Source organism: Cryptomeria japonica, unplaced genomic scaffold (assembly GCF_030272615.1).
Source record: "Cryptomeria japonica unplaced genomic scaffold, Sugi_1.0 HiC_scaffold_80, whole genome shotgun sequence".
Lineage (NCBI taxonomy): Eukaryota > Viridiplantae > Streptophyta > Pinopsida > Cupressales > Cupressaceae > Cryptomeria > Cryptomeria japonica.
In genome coordinates, this window is record NW_026728902.1 from 243,653 (window position 1) to 250,000 (window position 6,348).

Consider the following 6,348-nt stretch of genomic DNA (forward strand, 5'->3'; position numbering starts at 1 on the left):
TTGCTATGCGGTGAGGCTCCTCGGCCGCCTTGGAACTATCTGTGTATCGGACGCGTCGCGGGATAAGGGGTTGTCACTGGTAGTCGCCCCAAGCGCGTCCGATGCTTGGACCATTCCGAGGCGGCCCTGAAGCCTCTTCCGTCTAGCCGTTGGGTCCTTCTCGCCGCATCCCTCGCCTCGCACCCCGATTGCTATGCGGTGAGGCTCCTCGGCCGCCTTGGAACTATCTGTGTATCGGACGCGTCGCGGGATAAGGGGTTGTCACTGGTAGTCGCCCCAAGCGCGTGCGATGCATGGACCATTCCCAGGCGGCCCTGAAGCCTCTTCCGTCTAGCCGTTGGGTCCTTCTCGCCGCATCCCTCGCCTCGCACCCCGATTGCTATGCGGTGAGGCTCCTCGGCCGCCTTGGAACTATCTGTGTATCGGACGCGTCGCGGGATAAGGGGTTGTCACTGGTAGTCGCCCCAAGCGCGTCCGATGCTTGGACCATTCCGAGGCGGCCCTGAAGCCTCTTCCGTCTAGCCGTTGGGTCCTTCTCGCCGCATCCCTCGCCTCGCACCCCGATTGCTATGCGGTGAGGCTCCTCGGCCGCCTTGGAACTATCTGTGTATCGGACGCGTCGCGGGATAAGGGGTTGTCACTGGTAGTCGCCCCAAGCGCGTCCGATGCTTGGACCATTCTGAGGCGGCCCTGAAGCCTCTTCCGTCTAGCCGTTGGGTCCTTCTCGCCGCATCCCTCGCCTCGCACCCCGATTGCTATGCGGTGAGGCTCCTCGGCCGCCTTGGAACTATCTGTGTATCGGACGCGTCGCGGGATAAGGGGTTGTCACTGGTAGTCGCCCCAAGCGCGTCCGATGCTTGGACCATTCCGAGGCGGCCCTGAAGCCTCTTCCGTCTAGCCGTTGGGTCCTTCTCGCCGCATCCCTCGCCTCGCACCCCGATTGCTATGCGGTGAGGCTCCTCGGCCGCCTTGGAACTATCTGTGTATCGGACGCATCGCGGGATAAGGGGTTGTCACTGGTAGTCGCCCCAAGCGCGTCCGATGCTTGGACCATTCCGAGGCGGCCCTGAAGCCTCTTCCGTCTAGCCGTTGGGTCCTTCTCGCCGCATCCCTCGCCTCGCACCCCGATTGCTATGCGGTGAGGCTCCTCGGCCGCCTTGGAACTATCTGTGTATCGGACGCGTCGCGGGATAAGGGGTTGTCACTGGTAGTCGCCCCAAGCGCGTCCGATGCTTGGACCATTCCGAGGCGGCCCTGAAGCCTCTTCCGTCTAGCCGTTGGGTCCTTCTCGCCGCATCCCTCGCCTCGCACCCCGATTGCTATGCGGTGAGGCTCCTCGGCCGCCTTGGAACTATCTGTGTATCGGACGCGTCGCGGGATAAGGGGTTGTCACTGGTAGTCGCCCCAAGCGCGTCCGATGCTTGGACCATTCCGAGGCGGACCTGAAGCCTCTTCCGTCTAGCCGTTGGGTCCTTCTCGCCGCATCCCTCGCCTCGCACCCCGATTGCTATGCGGTGAGGCTCCTCGGCCGCCTTGGAACTATCTGTGTATCGGACGCGTCGCGGGATAAGGGGTTGTCACTGGTAGTCGCCCCAAGCGCGTCCGATGCTTGGACCATTCCGAGGCGGCCCTGAAGCCTCTTCCGTCTAGCCGTTGGGTCCTTCTTGCCGCATCCCTCGCCTCGCACCCCGATTGCTATGCGGTGAGGCTCCTCGGCCGCCTTGGAACTATCTGTGTATCGGACGCGTCGCGGGATAAGGGGTTGTCACTGGTAGTCGCCCCAAGCGCGTCCGATGCTTGGACCATTCCGAGGCGGCCCTGAAGCCTCTTCCGTCTAGCCGTTGGGTCCTTCTCGCCGCATCCCTCGCCTCGCACCCCGATTGCTATGCGGTGAGGCTCCTCGGCCGCCTTGGAACTATCTGTGTATCGGACGCATCGCGGGATAAGGGGTTGTCACTGGTAGTCGCCCCAAGCGCGTCCGATGCTTGGACCATTCCGAGGCGGCCCTGAAGCCTCTTCCGTCTAGCCGTTGGGTCCTTCTCGCCGCATCCCTCGCCTCGCACCCCGATTGCTATGCGGTGAGGCTCCTCGGCCGCCTTGGAACTATCTGTGTATCGGACGCGTCGCGGGATAAGGGGTTGTCACTGGTAGTCGCCCCAAGCGCGTCCGATGCTTGGACCATTCCGAGGCGGACCTGAAGCCTCTTCCGTCTAGCCGTTGGGTCCTTCTCGCCGCATCCCTCGCCTCGCACCCCGATTGCTATGCGGTGAGGCTCCTCGGCCGCCTTGGAACTATCTGTGTATCGGACGCGTCGCGGGATAAGGGGTTGTCACTGGTAGTCGCCCCAAGCGCGTCCGATGCTTGGACCATTCCGAGGCGGCCCTGAAGCCTCTTCCGTCTAGCCGTTGGGTCCTTCTCGCCGCATCCCTCGCCTCGCACCCCGATTGCTATGCGGTGAGGCTCCTCGGCCGCCTTGGAACTATCTGTGTATCGGACGCGTCGCGGGATAAGGGGTTGTCACTGGTAGTCGCCCCAAGCGCGTCCGATGCTTGGACCATTCCGAGGCGGACCTGAAGCCTCTTCCCTCTAGCCGTTGGGGCTTTCTCGCCGCATCCCTCGCCTCGCACCCCGATTGCTATTCGGTGAGGCTCCTCGGCCGCCTTGGAACTATCTGTGTATCGGACGCATCGCGGGATAAGGGGTTGGCAGTGGTAGTCGCCCCAAGCGCGTCCGATGCTTGGACCATTCCGAGGCGGCCCTGCAGCCTCTTCCGTCTAGCCGTTGGGGCCATCTCGCTGCATCCCCCACCTCGCACCACGATTGCTATGCGGTGAGGCTCCTTGGCCGCCTCGGAACTATCTGTGTATCGGACGCATCGCGGGATAAGGGGTTGTCACTGGTAGTCGCCCCAAGCGCGTCCGATGCTTGGACTATTCCGAGGCGGCCCTGCAGCCTCTTCCGTCTAGCCGTTGGGGCCATCTCGCCGCATCCCCCAGCTCCTCGGCCGCCTCGGAACTATCTGTGTATCGGACGCATCGCGGGATAAGGGGTTGGCAGTGGTAGTCGCCCCAAGCGCGTTCGATGCTTGGACTATTCCGAGGCGGCCCCGCAGCCTCTTCCGTCTACCCTTTGGGGCCATCTCGCCGCATCCCTCGCCTCGCACCCCGATTGCTATGCGGTGAGGCTCCTCGGCCGCCTGGGAACTATCTTCGTATCGGATGCATCGCGGGATAAGGGGTTGTCACTGGTAGTCGCCCCAAGCGCGTCCGATGCTTGGACTATTCCGAGGCGGCCCTGTGGCCTCTTCCGTCTAGCCGTTGGGGCCATCTCGCCGCATCCCTCACCTCGCACCCCCATTGCTATGCGGTGAGGCTCCTCGGCCGCCTTGGAACTGTCTTCGTATCGGAAGCATCGCGGGATAAGGGGTTGTCACTGGTAGTCGCCCCAAGCGCGTCCGATGCTTGGACTATTCCGAGGCGGCCCTGCAGCCTCTTCCGTCTAGCCGTTGGGGCCATCTCGCCGCATCCCCCACCTCGCACCCGGATTGCTATGCGGTGAGGCTCCTCGGCCGCCTTGGAACTATCTTCGTATCGGACGCATCGCGGGATAAGGGGTTGTCACTGGTAGTCGCCCCAAGCGCGTCCGATGCTTGGACTATTCCGACGCGGCCCTGTGGCCTCTTCCGTCTAGCCGTTGGGGCCATCTCGCCGCATCCCCCACCTCGCACCCCGATTGCTATGCGGTGAGGCTCCTCGGCCGCCTTGGAACCATCTTCGTATCGGACGCATCGCGGGATGAGGGGTTGTCACTGGTAGTCGCCCCAAGCGCGTCCGATGCTTGGACCATTCCGAGGCGGCCCTGAAGCCTCTTCCGTCTAGCCGTTGGGGCCTTCCCGCCCCATCCCTCGCCTCGCACCCCCGATTGCTATGCGGTGAGGCTCCTCGGCCGCCTTGGAACCATCTGTGTATCGGACGCATCGCGGGATAAGGGGTTGGCACTGGTAGTCGCCCCAAGCGCGTCCGATGCTTGGAGCATTCCGAGGTGGCCCTGAAGCCTCTTCCGTCTAGCCGTTGGGGCCTTCCCGCCCCATCCCTCGCCTCGCACCCCGATTGATATGCGGTGAGGCTCCTCGGCCGCCTTGGAACTATCTGTGTATCGGACGCATCGCGGGATAAGGGGTTGGCACTGGTAGTCGTCCCAATCGCGTCCGATGCTTGGACCATTCCGAGGCGGCCCTGCAGCCTCTTCCGTTTAGCCGTCGGGGCCTTCCCGCCGCATCCCTCGCCTCGCATCCCGATTCCTATGCGGTGAGTCTTCTCGGCCGCCGCGGAACTATACCTGTTATTGCTACTGCATCCTTCGGCTGGTAACCTCCTCTGCCGCCTTGGAACGTTCTCTTTGTCGGACGCGTCGCGGGATAAGGGGTTGGCACTGGTAGTCGCCCCAAGCGCGCCCGATGCATAGACCGCTCCGAGTTGACCTTGCTTTCAGCCTCTCACATGCATAGACCTCTCTGAGTCGACCCTGCAGCCTCTCACGTTTAGCCTTTGGAATCTCGCCTCACAACATGATTGCTATCCTTGATGCATCCCTTGCCTCGAGCCCTGATTGCTTTCTTGGCTGCATCCCTCCTCTCCTCACAGCCCGGTTGTCATCACTGCTTCATCCGTCGCTTCATGCATTCTGGCTGCTGGGCCCTTCCCACCGCACACCTCGATTGCTATCTCTTCTGCATCACACACCCCGATTGCTATCTCTGCTACATCCCTCGGCTCTCACTTCTGCATCCTTCGCCTCCCACCTCGATTGCTATCAATGCTGCATCCGTAACCTCACACCCCGATTGCTATGCGGGGAGGCTCCTTGGCCGCCTTGGAAATTTCTGTGTGTCGGACGCACCGCGGGATAAGGGGTTGGCACTGGTAGTCGCCCCAAGTGCGCCCGATTCTTAGACCGCTTCGAGGTGACCTCGTAGCCTCTTTCGTCCAGGCTTCCTGCCTTCAACGCCCTTTTTACACCTCGATTGCTATGCGCGGGCTCGTTGGCGTCTATCACCTCTCTGCGAAGAGTGGCACGATGATTGTTGGGGTAAATCGTAGCAGTCCGATCTCTGGCCTTGGGCCATTGTGAGGGCTGATCGATTTCCTGTGCGCATCTCGTGTTCGCCCAGTAACAGACTCGACGACTTGTAATCGGTCTTGTTCCCGATTGTTCCTGGAGGTAGTCTTCGGAACTCTTGGATTTGACCTGTCACTCGAACTGTCCTCTTCCGAGGATGCTTGTGTGTGTGTGCTTGTGCCATTTCCTTGGCGGTATTAACGAGATATTAAAGAGCGGAGTGAGCGCCTCGCCCAGCTATGTTTGGGGCTCTCACTCCCTTACCCGGTGTGCGACCGCTTTGCACGTAGGTTGCGGAGCATCGCGACTCTTTCGATGTTTGGCGGTTGTCTTCCGGTGATGCGTTGGTCCCGAAGTGCACGTTACTAGCATTTCTGCCATTGTTCTCGATCTTTGGCACGTTCCTTCGTTGCAATTGGATATATATCTCCGTTTATACGCGCAGGCTTCTCCCGCCTATTCAGCGCTGTCCCACTCTCAGCACTCTCGTGGTCTCCTTGGCTTCTCTCTCCCGTGAGCGAGCTCTCTTCTCGAGTCTTTTCCATGTCCCATGGAGGTTGCCTTGCGAAATTCGGGCACACAAACGTGACCGGATAAGAGCGGAATTGCCTATGAGGAGAAGCTCACCTTAGGGAGCAGCAATGCCGAGTGTTTCGACAGAGGGTAGAGGGGGCGTTGTTTGGGCGGTTGCACAAAAGAGTGCTACGGTTGCACTGAAGGTTGCTTCTTCGTCTCCGACGAACTCTTCGAGGCAAAAAAGCTTGTATACGGGGTCGAGGTGGGACTGTTCGTGCGAGTTGCGCCACCAAAAGTGCGTAGGGGGCATATACCTGGGAAATGGATGTCTCTGAGTGGCCTTACTCGGTCGCGTGCACGGTGCATTCTCTAACGGCAGGACTGTCGCGAGCATGTGCGGTTCGGATGTTTTCGGGTAAAGGGTTCCGTACGGGATGTTCTTCCCAGGCTCCTGTGAACCGAGACTCTGCATCGTCGTGCTCCGGCTCCCGTGGGTGCTTCATGCCTCGTCGAGCTGTTTGTCGTGGACGATTAAGGCCGAGGCCTTCCTTCGAGAGGGGAATTGTTCAGGCTGGTCGAGGCGGGATTGTTCGTGCGGGGTGCACCACCAAAAGTGCGTAGGGGGCATATGCCTGGGAAATGGATGTCTCTGAGTGGCCTTACTCGGTCGCGTGCACGGTGCACACTCTCACGGCATGACTGTCGCGAGCATCG